The sequence below is a fragment of the Manacus vitellinus genome, unplaced genomic scaffold (genome assembly GCF_001715985.3).
Source record: "Manacus vitellinus isolate BGI_N305 unplaced genomic scaffold, ASM171598v3 scaffold_23_pilon, whole genome shotgun sequence".
In the NCBI taxonomy this organism is placed as follows: Eukaryota; Metazoa; Chordata; class Aves; order Passeriformes; family Pipridae; genus Manacus; species Manacus vitellinus.
The window spans coordinates 5,815,445-5,830,385 of record NW_021939718.1 but is presented as its reverse complement, the minus strand read 5'-3'; the positions used below and the strand labels follow the sequence as shown (position 1 = coordinate 5,830,385).

General features: G+C 39.2%; 2 long non-coding RNA genes across 3 annotated transcripts in view; one reads left to right on the top strand and one right to left on the bottom strand.

Annotated features, from left to right (window-relative positions):
• LOC108639719 overlaps positions 1 to 14,941 on the top strand; it is a 45,781-nt gene that overhangs the window by 27,325 nt on the left and 3,515 nt on the right. The window lies entirely within an intron of this gene.
• On the bottom strand, positions 2,499 to 14,298 carry LOC108639721. Of its 2 annotated transcripts, none has more exons than XR_001920690.2 (2): positions 14,065 to 14,298; positions 2,499 to 3,810 (listed from the first exon to the last, which is right to left on the bottom strand). It is a non-coding gene; the product is annotated as an uncharacterized LOC108639721 (long non-coding RNA). The 2 variants fall into 2 exon arrangements; XR_001920689.2 differs by having other exon boundaries at positions 14,087 to 14,298.

Sequence of the window (14,941 nt, the reverse complement as noted above, 5' to 3'; positions counted from 1 at the left end):
AAACTGTCATAACAAACAAAATAAATCATCTTCCTTTTTTCAGAACCTAATGTTTGAGAGACCTCGCTTAGGCGATAAGTAGCTTATGCTTAAGAAAAGATAGTGTAAAACAAGTTAAAGGGCATTACTTGTTTAGAAGACTAGAAACAACATGTTTAACTAGACTACATAAAAGCTCTGTTTAGTGAGAAAAATCCAGTGACAATGTAAAAAACAAAGAATTAGTTTTCCTCTGTTTCTCAGTTACTTGTAGAAATTATTTATGCAAAAAGTGAATAACTTTATTGTTAGCAAAAATCAGTCTCCAATTACTAGTGTTTGTGCAGAGTAAAATAGCATTTCAGAATAACAGTAGCAACGTCATCATCAAATCAGTGTGAAGTCCAGTGCTTGATTTAGTTTCTAATCCCAGGCTATTTTGTAACTAACTTTAGGTAAGGTGTTGGAGGCTTGGGGTTAGAGGAGCTTTTGAAATAACAGGGCTTGCATGTTTCATGGTTTAAGGCTTTACGATCTTAGGTTTGGACATCTACATTTATCCTGCTCATCAGAAAACCTCTGAACATATTTCATGACTGAGAGCCATGGTTTTGTCTGGCTTAATTTTCAGAAGACTAGAGGGGGAATCTTGTGGTAGTCTAGAGCTGCAAAATGAGGGCTGTTTAGAAGATGAAACCATACTGCTCTCAAGGGTGTGTACTTGTACGGCAAAGAACAGCAGTCCCAACCTGCAGCAAAAGAGATTGTAACTCTAAGAAAAAATTGTTAACTGTGAGAGTGATTAAATACCGGCGCAGGTACCCCAAGAAGATGTGTTTATCCCTTGAAATTTCATGGCGTAGGGCAGACACTGAGCAACCTAATCCAACTTGGAGGCTACTTGGAGGCTAGTTCTGCTTTGGATAAGAGCTTGGACCAGACAACATCCAGAGACAACTTAATTGATTCAACTTGAATAAAGAGTAGATGTGAACAAGATGAGGAGATAGACATAGCTAAAAGTTCACAGGGAAATTTCCCCAAATGTTACACATTTTCTATGGGGCTTGTGTTTTCAAAGTCTTTTTCTTGCATTTATTAGTGTTAAAGACCAAGTGATTTAAATGGTATTTTGGATAAAACTTAATTCCATTTATAACAGAAGTCTTTGAAGAAAAGCTTAATTTTTGAGATTTTAAGTTGTCTGTGTTTTTTTTTTTTCTTTCTCCTCTAAGTAGATAGAATATATTGACATAAAACTTTAGGTACATCACCAAAACATTTTATGTCTTGTCATTTATGGTATCTGTTTCTTCCACTTCAGACCATCCATTGCAATTATCACAACATCTGAGTCCAGGAACACTAGTGATAAACAATTAAATTTCTTATTAGCTAGCTAGCTCTAAAAATAGACTTTATTCTCTATCTTTATCAGTCAACAACACCTGTGATGGAATTCTAGTTTCATTTCTGCCTTTGAATGCACAGACCATGAAATTACCCAGAAGAATTAGATACAGAGCCTATCGTGAAAAATAGAAACTGGAAAGTATAAAACAGTTGTGTTCCATGTGCTATATATAGTAATTATATCCTTAGCTTTCTACCCCATAAGAGAAAAAGAGGCTCTTTTGCTGACACTAAACAGGTGGCCAACCCACCATGTGTGGAGATAAGAATGGTGAATAGAGAGGAATCAAAGTATAATTTTGATAATGACATATATTTATTTTTAAAGAAAGATGTTTAGTTTGATACAGGTCATGTAGGAGTCAGTAATGGAAAGTTAAGAAAGCTAAGATAACTTTCAAGTTTTTTCTGTAAAGTTCTTTTAATTATGCTTGATTTATTTTTTCCTCTAAATTTGGATGCTGAATGTATTTACAAAACAGGCTCATGGGGAGGTGTATTGAAGAGAGAAAGGTTTTGGTCTTCTGGGTGGACTATAGAACATGCTCTCTTGCTCATTTCAACTCTGCCTTTCTTTTGGCAAAATCTTCCTGAACCTGAGTGCCTGTAGAGACAAAAATTAAGTGCTAGCAGCACTGTGAGTAAGATGTTGGTTATAGTAAGAGAGAGGAAAGGTCAGATAATTGGAACAAATGTATAATTGGGGTCAAGTTGTGGAATACCACCCATCTTCTGAGAGGTGGGGGAAAAAAAGAGGAAGAGAATGGGAGAAAAGTAAAATACCTGACTTAAACTGTTTCATGGGCAGTTATGCTGTTTCTTTTTTCTGCCTGTTTCCAGAAATAGACTTTACAATAACTTGAGAATTAAATAATTTAGTAATTATTTAAATAACAAATTCTGTAAAGTTTAATTAACCAGAATACACCCATCAGAAACATGAACAAATGTAGAACAGCAGGGAATAGATCTACCCACACAAATTCTCTTTCTTCTCAAAAGACATAGCACAGATAATTGCCTTCCTTTGTGTCCAAGTGTCTAGAAATCATTTGGGGCTTTTTAGGATATTCCAGTGAGGAAATGAGACCAAGCAGTGAGCTGAGTTAGTTTGTTCAGGTTTATTTACTTGCAATAACACAGAAAATCTGGGTTTATTTTTTTTGAGCAGAGGAGTAATCAAGTAATATCCTGCCCACTGTCTTTCAGTTTAGGGCTAAGCCTGGTTTTGTACCTATTTCTGCACCACAAGCAAATCTAATTTTTTTTGGTCTTCCTCTATCAGCATCTCACTCCTTTTCTAACTGAAGTGCCCAGCATGCATTCAAGCTTCAAATAAAAACACATCAAATTCCTTTTACCTACAGGAAAAGGATTGCTTTGCCTCTTCAGTGAGGGGAAATGGCTGAACCAGGTTCAACAAGATTTAATTCGGTGTCTAACAATATTCATTGCAGTGGTCTAAAAAATCCCAGGCAGTTTTTTTGAAATATGGAGGTGTCCTGGAACTTAAGTCATAGAAGAAGACATCCACCATAATTTCCTTTCTTGCATTTTTCAAGGCTCCACATGGAGTAGTACCTTTGGCAGATGCAATAACAGTATCCCATGAAAAAAGAGTAATTTTTCCAAACAGGCAGCTTTCACATTATTCAGGTCAGAGATTAGGCTGTTAAATGTCATTTAGAATCCAACAGACAATTTATTAAGGTCAAGGAGTGTCAAGGAAATGCTATGACTGAAAATCAAATCCATTTTCACTTTTCCAAGTTTGAAAGAAGAAATGTCATTAAGGTCACACTGCAGTACAACAAGGTGAGCAAGGTGTGGATAACAACAGAGATGTCTAAACTTGAAATCTGTGTCCTAGGACCGGGACCAGACTTAGATGGAAAGTAGCTGCCTTGGCTATTGAAGCAATATGATTTTCTTAACCAATTGGGAAACTAGCGAAGGCCTTGTAAACAAGATAAAGAAGCATAAAAATAGTTGGTAACGTGTAATAAGGTATTATTGTTAAGTGGGAGTAGAGTTCAATTGAGTAGTTGACTTTTTTAGACAATCGTACTTTTCCATAGGGAGGCTGAAGCAGCAGTGTTGTCCCAGTGTTGAAGGCATAGTGTCACCCACTCTTTCCCAGTCCCCTCCTGGAGATCACCACCTTTACGGTAAACATCTGGATGCTCACCAGTGAAGTCACTTGGGCCACTGCTGTTTCCAGCCCATTACAGCAGCAGAATAAACTCTGGTCCAGGTTCAAGTAGTATTCTAGTTTGTGAACTGCGGTGATCACCTGTTGAAGCAGCTGCATTTGGTCTTAAAATCCTTACCCATATCAGATGGAGGATGGCTGAGCAGATAGCAGAGGATGAAGCAGTGTTGCAGTGGAATAATAGCTCCAAGCAGCACTGCATTTAGCTGTCAAAAATACAAATACCAATTCTATCAAAAATCTGGAAAGACGAAACAGAAGCCTGCCAAGATATAACCTGTCTAGAGGCCGGACAGCTCAAATTATTTGTTTTTGCTAACCCACATAGTCACTATGCAGGTTTCTGTGAATTGCTCCAAAACTGGAAATAAATGAATTTCTGATCTGTGACGTATGTCAGCTAACTTTGTAACTTTGTAATTATCCACAGGTTGGAGTATTCAGCAGGGCACATGCACAACACAGTATCCTATGCCTTCTTAGAGGACCTGCCTTACATCTTGCCAAGTCATGGTTTTAGGCAGAGCAAGTCCTGCACTATACAGACAAGTCGCATATATGCATCTATATCTCTATATCTCTATATATTTGTATCTATATCTATCTATATATATCACATATTTATCCTTTTATTTCTGGAGTTGGATCTAATGCATAAGGAAATCAATACGCTTAGCTCACCTCTGAGTACATCAGAGTGGTATTGCTTAAACTGACTGATGTCTTGCACATAAATAGTGAATGAAGATCAGATAACCTAAATGTGTGCATACATCCACTGGACACAAAGAGCTCAGGCAACCCAGGCTAGGTAATTTATCTGATGTGGCATTTCTTCTGGAAGCACAGCTCTGTCTCTGTCTGCAGAGTGCCTTGTCATCAGTGCCTTTGTTCATATTATCATTATAAATATTATAAAACCCCCATGAAGCCCCAGTCCTTTACTAATGCCACTCCACAATCAAGAGCCCTGGAGAGGGGTCTAGGGCTGTGAGGTTCTTTGTCTAGATTCAACAGCACAGCAGAACCAAAGAGATTTACGTGTGTCTGTGTGAGAGGAGAAGGCTTGGACTGGTCACAGCCAGTCTGCTGTGCTTCTTACTCCTCTTTTTTTGCCTGCTCTGATTAAACTTGTTTTATAGGTACAACTGAGTTCTTGAACAGGATTGAATTTTTATGCCTGAAATTATTTGTTATATATTTATACTGAAGTAATACATCCACATATTAATGTAAACATCATTTTTTTATCCTACAGAAATTTGTGTACTTGCTTTATTGGCACTTGTCTTCCCCACAACAAAATCCATTTGTACTTGGATCAAAGAGATAAGGCTTGGCTGAACACAGGAGTATTTGTCTTTGTAAATTCTTACTCTCTTTCCGGGAATTAGGAGCTGGTCGCTACCCTTGCCTGTTATCTCATCTCTGTGGTCTGGATAAGTTGTTGAAATGTAAGAATTCGTTGAACACTATCTTTGTACCTTTGCTTTGCTCAATTTAACCTGTGGCAGCAGGAAATTAACTTTCTGAAAAAAAGTATTTCTCTCTGGAGGTTTTCTTGTAGACCTAATATGGTTACCTTCCATAGGATGAGAACAAATAGAGTCAATTACTTTTTGAACCTTTCTGTATTGTAAGCCTGTCTCATTGGATATGCACTTCTCCAGATAATTGGGTTCAGACAGACCAAATAATGCATCATTATGTCCACAAATAAGTGTTATGTTTTGCTGTATACCAGGTGTATTTAATATCAGGATGTATATCAACAAGCATTTTACACAATATACTTGTGTAAAAATTTGAAGAACTTTTACCTAGATTTATCAGGAAAGGGGAGAATGTCTCGCATGATCTCTGATAAGCCACGCTGAGCAGCAGCTAACATGCAGCATACATTTTACACTGAATCGCTTTGTGTCTGCAGCTGAACCTACTCTAGGTGAGACGATGTTGATCACAGAGGAGCAAGTGGACTCATAGTCTGTTTCTCAAATACAGCTCTGCAGTGAATAAGAAAGGATTTTCTGTCCATGCCTTATATTGGTGTTGCTGAAGTACTGACAGCACCATCCATAATCCAGTGATAAAAACTGTAAAACTGTACACATGAATGGCTGCTGTTCAAATTTACCAGGGTGCCCTCAGGCTTGACCAGTGATATCAACAAATATTTTTATCCCCACCTGACAGATTCTGAAATTGTGGAGGAAGTGAATATCTCACTTCAAATCACACCACAAATTAGAAACTACCCATGAGTGTTTAATGTAAGTTATATAATATTCTGTATAATTTAGCAGATATATTTAATATATATTAAACACTCAGTGATAGTTTCTAACTTACTGTGTGATTCACAGCTGTGTGAATCCATCCTTCAGTTTCTTAGTATATAAATAATAAAGCCATCAGTGTTTATATTTTAAAATTTTGTCCTTCTGTTATTTTTCTCATTCTGCCCACTGGCTGTTCTTTCTTCATTGGCATTAGACATGCACCTGGTAACTGCTATGTTTTAAAAGGTGTCAACTAATCTGCTGTGGGCACTTAGAAAACAACAGTCTGCTAGGAGCATTTCTGAAAATCTTCTGTAAATCGTACCTGAAATTATAGTATCTTTATATTTGATCTGTGAATTAAGTAAACTTTTTAATCTGTAAATTAATCAAAAGCCTATGGTCCCTGACAATTCTGTGTGGCTAATCTTTTATTCTAGTGCTTATAACTATAAAACAAAAAAGCCACTAAAGCCAAGCAGCTAGCCAAACGTGGTACTCATTCTTTCTGAAAGAATAATACCATAAATATAGAGAGATTAGAGCATATTTAATTATTTGGGTCTAGATTTCATGTGGGATGCATTCAAAGTAAAATGTGAATGCGAGAATAAATTGCTTACACCTATGAAACCAGAGCTGCACAGTCAGGCACATTTATTTACCATGCAGAGGGAATATTTCCTTCTAACTCATTTATAGAATTCTTCTCTTCAACAATATGGAAGCAATTTTGTGGTCAGTGGGATCTGTTGGATGTCCTTTCCTAGTTTAAGAGTTAGATATTGTACATGAGGTATGCAGTCCTGTGTGTAATGTACTCCATCTGTTACAAGATTGAAAGGCACATTTGGTGCACATGCCTGCCAAATGAACTGCTGTGGGCTGCCAAAGTGTAAGATGTTAAAAGGGAGTGAAGGTTGAATTTCCTGATTCTCTAATGCCTGCAATTGGAAAGTGATTTCTAGTGTGACGTACAGTGGAAGAATACAGATTTATTTATATTCCTCTCTCTTTGGTGTTTCCAGTTGTTTCCCCACCTTCCACTCGTGTCCACAGTTGTTTCTCTCAGCAGTGAGCGGAGGTTTGCGGACATTACTCAATGTCTCCTTGAGGTGCACAATCAGGCATCCTGTTTTTCCCTTGGAATCTCCTTGCCTTCTGTTTCAAAAATATCACTTCTCTGCTAGAAGTCATGGCTACCAGCAGAGCTGGGATTTTTTAAGCCTAGGAACCAGACCAATGAGAGGATTCTGGGTGCATGATGCATCCAGTTAAAGCAGTGGAGACTTGAAATAGCTCCAGGCTTCCTACCCCATTAAGGTAGGAAGCATTCCCACAGCCACAGAGGAATGTACCTCCTTGCTTTTCCTCCATTCCTTCTGCTTGGCGCAAGAGTGCCTTGAGGTAGACAGGAGGACATGGCACTTGGACAATTGCAGGCTGCTGGTGCCTTGCCAAGGTGTGTTCCTCCTGCTCAGCTCAGAGTCCTGTTCTTGCTGCTCCTCAGCTTTGCTCTGCAGAGTTAGTCCTTGGTCAGTGGAGGAAGGAGGGGGAGGACAGACAGATTTTGGGACACAGTTTGGCCTCAACTTCCTCCTGTGGCATAAAAATGCTCCCCTTCTCCTCTCCCCAGCAATAAGGAGAGGGCAGTGGAAGTTTTTAGATTCTGAATTGTGCAATCTGGGTACTGTCTGCATCAGCACTGTGCAGGACTGACACCATATGCTCAGATTGAACAAAGACAGAGTGATCCAAAGCCCTGTGTCCCCATGGTCTGTGGAAAAGAGTTCTAAAACTTGAATGAAAACCTGCTTCTGTTTTGTTGTGAGGACATGCACATAGTAAGTGTGTGGATGATGCAAGGGACAGGACCATTTGGAAATCTGAATATCTGATATTTAGAATACTTTGCTGTTTGACTCCCTGAGGGTCATGTGTGTGAACAGAGGACATATGGCAATGGATAATAGGTGCAAAAGAACAAAACACATTGATGTCAGCAAAACAGCAATGAAAAGTGAGTAGGTGTACAATGAAATCTGCAACAGCCAGATCATTTCTCTTCCTGCTCTCTCCATGTCTTCCATTAATAAAAGATAAGTCTGTCAAGGCTACTGTCTAGACTGCATATTGGAGAAATTTCTGCAGAAACAATGGGACCACAAAACAGATTGCATTGAAACTTGAAGGTTTTAACAGGATTAAATTCTCGTTTCCCTTTTGAGAATGTTTGCTTTTGGGACATTCTGCTTGAATGGGTAGTTCTTGGATGTGGTGAAAGGTTTGAGGTTTCCCTTTGCCTGTGCAAACACAGATGAAAGCTCTGATTTAGACGGAACTATTGTGTGCCTTAATTTAATTGAAGAAACACTATCAGCTATAATGAAAGCAAAGTATTTCTTTGCTGTGCTGTGGGCGGGTCTTGCACTTCTCAGGGATGGATTATAATGTTGACAGGATCTACCCTAGCGCAGTTCGGTATTGTCTTTCTCTTTACTGCTTCTCATGGGGATTCATGTTGATAAAAGACCCCTAACATTACAAAAGCAAGAGAAAGTGATGATGCATAAAATATAATAGACCAGAATTACGTCTGATCCAGAACTCTTTCTAAGTGGTCAGTGAGGTCAGCTGTGAGTAATGGTGGCAAAGCGCAGGGACTGATATAGCTTAATAAACCAGCAATTTTTTGTAGGTAGTCCAGTGCAAATTAAATTTAAGGTACTGGTTCTGTCCCTGACTACTCAGTTTTCTAAATGCCTGGTAATGGGTAATTTCACTTATCTCCTGACTGCTTTCTGGATGGAAGGCACACCATGAGAAATGCTCATGTTTGCAGCATTACAGCAGTTCCCTGCAGCTTGGAAAGCTGGGCAGCAGCCACTGAAACTTGGTGTAGTTTAAGGTCAGTAGTAATGCTGATCCATCCGGGGCAAAGAACTAATATGGCTCCAAGGTTGGCTGATTCCCCCTCAAACTCAAGTCCTGTAATATACAGGGGATGAGCAAATCCAAGGATCCAGAGATAACAGCAGCCATTTAAGGATATAAATACTTTTTATTGGTACCTAGTGAAGAATCAAAGCCAGGAAATGCAAGGCCGTGGTGTTTTTAGTTACTCCTCTTATCATAGGTCTGTGCATGAGTGAGAGAAACAGGATGACAGGTGTCTCACATAAGGACCTAACAGCAAAAATGACAGATAAAGCAGAGGAGGAATTTTTCTAATTGATAAAACATGGCATTATTCACCTAGGTTCAAACAGTGGCTGAAAGCACAGTTGCTTTTACAAAACCAAACAAAGTAAGTGCTTGTCTAAATACAAAGTTTTAGCAAAACTCACAAAATGCAAACTCACAGCAAGATTGTGAGAGTTTGTCTAAATTTTGGATTGCAAAGGTATTTTTCAGCTTAAGCACAAGGTATCACTTCACTGATTCCAAAGTCTCAACTCTGAAAAGGTTTACTCAAGACTCCTGGGGGATTCAGTGGGAGCTAACACTCTGGTTAGGCTCCTGGATCTAGATGCCAAGCTTTTCACATGGAAGTAACTGCAATTGCCTCAGCAACCACATGGTGTGGGACAGAACTTTCAGGATATGCTGCCTGAGGACAAGAATGATTAATACTGCAGTAAGCAATGGTGCAATATTCTGCAGCACATCACAAAAAAAAAAAAGGACTTAAAAGTGAAGTGGATGTCACTGTAAGCTGGAACAAATTAGTTATGTTTACCTACATAGTCAGCGACAGATAAGTTGAAGGTGGAAGAAAAGAGGAGACAACTGTACATATGGCAAGGCTTCCTCAGTTGCAATTCCCTGAAAACTGAAGCTGTAATGGACTCCTTTGCAGCTGACTAGGATAAATAAACAGATCTCTCATTTGTCTCAGTGGATTCTACCTGCTGAGGTATAGAGGGGTGCATATTTCTTGTTTTCAGAAGGCACTGTAAAGAGGGGAAAGAGGAAAGCCTTGGGCAGTTGAGAATTAGGGGCCTCAGAAGCACTTCTAGATATTCTGAGATTAATAAACAATCCACAGTCATGGCCATTGCAAGACAATAATGTGAAGGGTTATGTAAGTACTGAGTAGCCACAGAAGAGTTAATTTCAGAGAGAAAAAGATAGATAAGTAAAGGAAAGCTGGAGGCAGAATGTGATTGCAAACACTTTCATTAACACATTTGTAGAAATCCCTGGAGATGGGAGCAGACCTTAAACCACAGGGAGCCACCCACTGAGTGAGAAGGAGGTACACCCGGTCAGCACTGCTGTTCAATATATTTTGCTTCCTGCAGCCCTACCCCTCTCCCCCAGGATGATGAGCTCATAGCAGATACTCTTCCACTTGGCTGTGTGCCACAGACTGAAGTGGATCTGGAATGTGATCTGTATTAGCAACAAGCTCGTGCTGTACTGAGGCAATTCTTAGTTGATGTAATGCCTCTCATATAATTATGATATAATTGGGATACAGTCGTTCAGGCTAACCTATGGCTGCATGATCTCATGCTTTTTTTGTGGGCAGATTTTACTCAGCCTGTTTGGCAACTGTCTCAGCAACAGGCCATGGTAGAATTCTTGTTCCATTTGTCTATAAACATTATATTCCTTCCTGATAGTGTAATATTACACATGGTTCTCAAAGGTCAGACTAGCCATTTTGCCCTGTAATTCTGTAATTTCTGTAATTCTACCTACTTCCATTTCAAGCAGCTTTGAAGCATACATACCTCCCTTGCATCTGATCACATACTTCAGTATGCCCTAAAGATACAATCATTTCCTTTCCTAATGGTAAATAACATTTCTCTTTCTAGACAGTGTTGAAAGTACTGCATGCAAAATGTAGACCAAAAGGACAATGAGATGTAATGAAGAGGAAAAAAAATGCAAGATGCATTCACTCATTATGGCTTGGGAAAATTCTTTGCATGTTATAGAAAGCTGCAGGTGTGATTGTCCTGGGGCTAGGGTGAGGACTGTTCTGATACTTCAGTGGCCTGCAGGCACAAACACCACCACACTCCTGTTTCTGTACTCAGATTGTACCATCATAGAAAAAAAATAAAGTTTAACTGCAGCAGTTTGAGATAAGCGGTAATCACTGCTGGCTACCTTTGTAAGAAGAAGAAAGACAGATTTGTCTGTGCCCATGGTTACAGTTTTATGGGTGCTCAAATATGTCTGCAGATGTCTGCTCCCCACTAGGAAAGCTGTGGGTAAAAGTGGGATTGTTGAAGTTAGGCAGTGAGATGCACTTTGTGTACAGATTGCTGCTGCCAACTTAGTGGAATACATGCTGAGTGGTTCTTAAAATGCCTTCCAATCGATATTACAATTGGAACACATTTGCTCACATCTATAAGTGCATGTGAAATAAACTTCTGTAAAGTCAACAAGAACAAATAAATAATGCAGGTGCAGATTAGAGACTTTTTTTAAGCAATAACCTCTGACAATCTAGGTGGCATCAGAAAAACCACAAATGGCAAGTTAGAAACCACTGATTTTATATTGGCTGCAGCAGTAAGTAATAGGAGAAATCTTCTTGTCTTTCCCCCACATTAATTTCCACCCTAGGTTAAATTTTGATCTCTACTATTCTGACTATTTAAATTCTTATCCTCAAACAAGGTAATCTTACACAGTTATGAATTTACTATGTGCAATAAGGTTCAAGGACAGCAACTCTACATCATAACAGCATCTCATGCTCTAGTCCCAGTAAAATGGTGAGCTGCAAATCAGAAAAAGATAGACCAGAAGGAGCTGTATTGTCATTTGCTATGGCCCACAGCTTTTAGGAAACCTTGTCAAGCAAAATGTCCAGGTACTGCATTAATTTTCCTAGAACTTTTTTTTTTAATATGTCACTTCCTTTTGTACCAAATGAAGTGTCTTTGGAGACTCTTTACCACGGATCAGCTAACAGATAATAGGGAAAAAGATAAGAGACTGTATTTACAATTGATGAAAAAGTAATCAGAAATGGTCCCTAAGTATTTTTTTCATTTGTCTCAAGGCCTCTGGAGACGATCAGAAAGCATATTGTCATTAGGGAGACTTAAATTTTGTGAGATTTTTGCGCTTTAACCAGAAAAGAGATTTCTACCAGTCTCACTGAGTCAAATGTGGTTTTTTTGACAGAGAGGACAAATTTTCAGAAATCAGGTAATATAACACCTCAGCCTAAGTCACTGTAATGGGCCCAGGGGTTTGCTCTGAGCTTTGGAAATATGCAAGATTTGTGTTTAGTGAGTGCAATAAGCACAAGCCTTTGATCTTGGATGTGGCTGCCAACTGGCAAGTCCATGTGACACTTTCCTTCCTCTGTTTGTGGTTTTTTTTTTTTTTTGTTAACTTATTCCTTTTTAGGATTCCACAGCTCTTTCTTTGTATTCTTCCCATCATCCTGCTTTTATAATTTCTCAAACTTGCTACTGGATGAAGAAGTTATAATGAGAGAAAGACTAGAAGAGAAATACTAGGTGGTAATATTGTTGTGAGAAAGATAACAAAGAAGTAGAACAGACATGAGGTGAGGAGCAAAAAGATACAATATAGAAGACAAGAAGTAGTACAAGCCATTAGGAAGAAGAGGCAAAGTTGTACAAATGTAGAAGTGACACCAAACAGGAACTGAATCACCTGGGAAGAATCAAAAGCACAAAGAGTAACCACAGAGAACAGGTGGTAAACAGTTTGCCTTGTAGGAAGCATGTGCATATACCTTGTGAGTGAGACACTGAAGTGCAGAGCATCAGGTTTGGGAACAGGATGGAGCAGAGAAACATCTGGCTGCCTTCTCTGTGGTTGTCTCTGTGAGTCTGAAAAGTACCAGCCAAAAAGTGGGGTATTGGCAAGCTTCTCATCAGCGATTCTATGAACAAGGACAGAATGTGGCTGTGTGTAAATATTTGTGAGCATGAGGGATAAACTGATCTGATTTTGATGGCAGGAATGAGTGATGTGTGGATCAGAAGTCTTGCCTGACTGACACTGTAGGGAAAATCAAGGAAGAAGAAGGGAGAACTGTTTTTCAGCTGTTCCTTAGTCTCTAGTGTTGGAAGCTCCTGGTTTTGAGGTAGACAGGTTGGTAGAAGAGGTTCCATGAAGACTGTTCTATCCAAGACCGCTAGAAGGCAGCAGTATTCTGCTATGCTCTCTTGTCCCCCTTTGCCATGTCCTCTGTTGGAAATGAAAAGCCCAAAGTGGATACCACATTTTCTGGTCTCAAAAGTGGTTTAGTTGAACCAGTGGTTATTTAGATATAATCCCAACTTTAAATTAAGATGCAAACTAGTTGCACTTACTTCTCAGCACAAAACTTCAAATTAGGGATTAATTTGTCTTAATCAGATTGTTTATGGAAACTCGATTAGAAAGGGTGACTTCAAAGTGCAAATACTGCTTTTGAAATGTCATAACACAAACCTAACATGCTTCTTAATTATTCAGTGGGACATCGCAGTATTGATAGATGATATTTAAATTATTAAAAGCATAGTTTTCAAATTCATAAGCAGGACAGTTTTTACAGGAACCTTCCCATTTAATGTGATCAGACTGATTGCATTTGTTAAGAACGTCAAACAGTTTGCTATAGTATAGTCTGCACTGCTAACAAACAAAAACAAACCCAAAAAAGTCATATACAGAGGTGTTATTCCACAATTTATACCAGATATTCTGTCTCCTGGGTTTTAAATTTTTTAAAAAAGGAATAGAACAGTACTTATACCATAATTTTTGTGTGATTTCTCTTTGTTTCAATTGGTTAGTTAGTGGTCTTTGTCTGAAGTGTATTACTTACACAGAACCATAAATGCACATGGTGCCTTACATATAAGCATGCCAGATTCTATGCTGCAGAATGTGTAATTTGATCAAAACAGATAGGCGTAATGTTTTGCATTTCAAAATCCACATATCTGTCTGCCTACCTCTGTTTAGTTACTTGATTTACCACAGTCATTTTCAATGCCTGTATCACTGTAGTATCTGACCAGCCTACAAATGGATGAAATTCTACATCTCTTTGCCATTTTAGACCCAAAATAGATCAGCCCTGTAACTATAGTGATGATCAGTGTTGGACAACATGCCAGATTGATTACAGCATGCAGAGACAGATATTTCACGACGCTTTTCACAGCAAATGCCACTTACAGTAGAAGATGTCTTGCCTCACCTTCCAAGCATTTCTCCCAAGAGTGCTCAGAATCAGTTCTACATTTGCCATCAGGAGGGGCTGCAAAGATATATCATCCACCGGGTGAACTTGTCTGATACCCACCCTAAGTCCCAAAGTGCTGATCAGTGAGAAGGCCAGGCTGGTATCATAATGAGCAATATTGGGATACTCCACTGATGTGGCACTGATGAAATAAGAGGCTTCACACAGTTCCCTCATTGCTGACCACTGAACAACACCACATCATCCCAAAACAGCCCAGGACCTTGCTGTGACAGGACTTTGCTGGTGTGAAATTACAGCTTCAAATACCGTTGAGGTCACTGGTGACAGAAAGCCCCACGGAATCTGGCAGCTACTGGATGATCTGAAGGAAACTGAGCTTCAGCCTCTTCCCAAGTGTTTCATGCTGTAAGATCCACCCTTAGCACTTTGTCAGCTGCCTGCTTGGAAATGATAGATGAAAGTCTATAAGAAGTCAAGGCCCTGGTCCTGAAAATGTTTCCTGATCCACTGAAGTAAGTACTGTGAGGCTATTTTTCTGGTCTAGGCATGTGTTGGCCCAGAGACTGAGATTTTAGAGGTTGTCCTTTCCACTTGAGGGCCAAGTTACACTTGAGAGAGGAAGGCTGAGCAATGTCTATGGCTTTCACACTTCTGAAGGGTGAGTAATGTCTGAGCAATGGCTTTCAGCCTCAAACATTAACAGCTGGTAGTAAAGAGCTCATTCGAAAATCGTGATTTGTGCCCATTCACTGTGGCTTTAACAAAATCAAACCCATTTTGTCAACTACGACGGTGCATAAATAACTAACTAACTCATAGCAGCTGCGAAGCCAGTGCTTGCCAGAA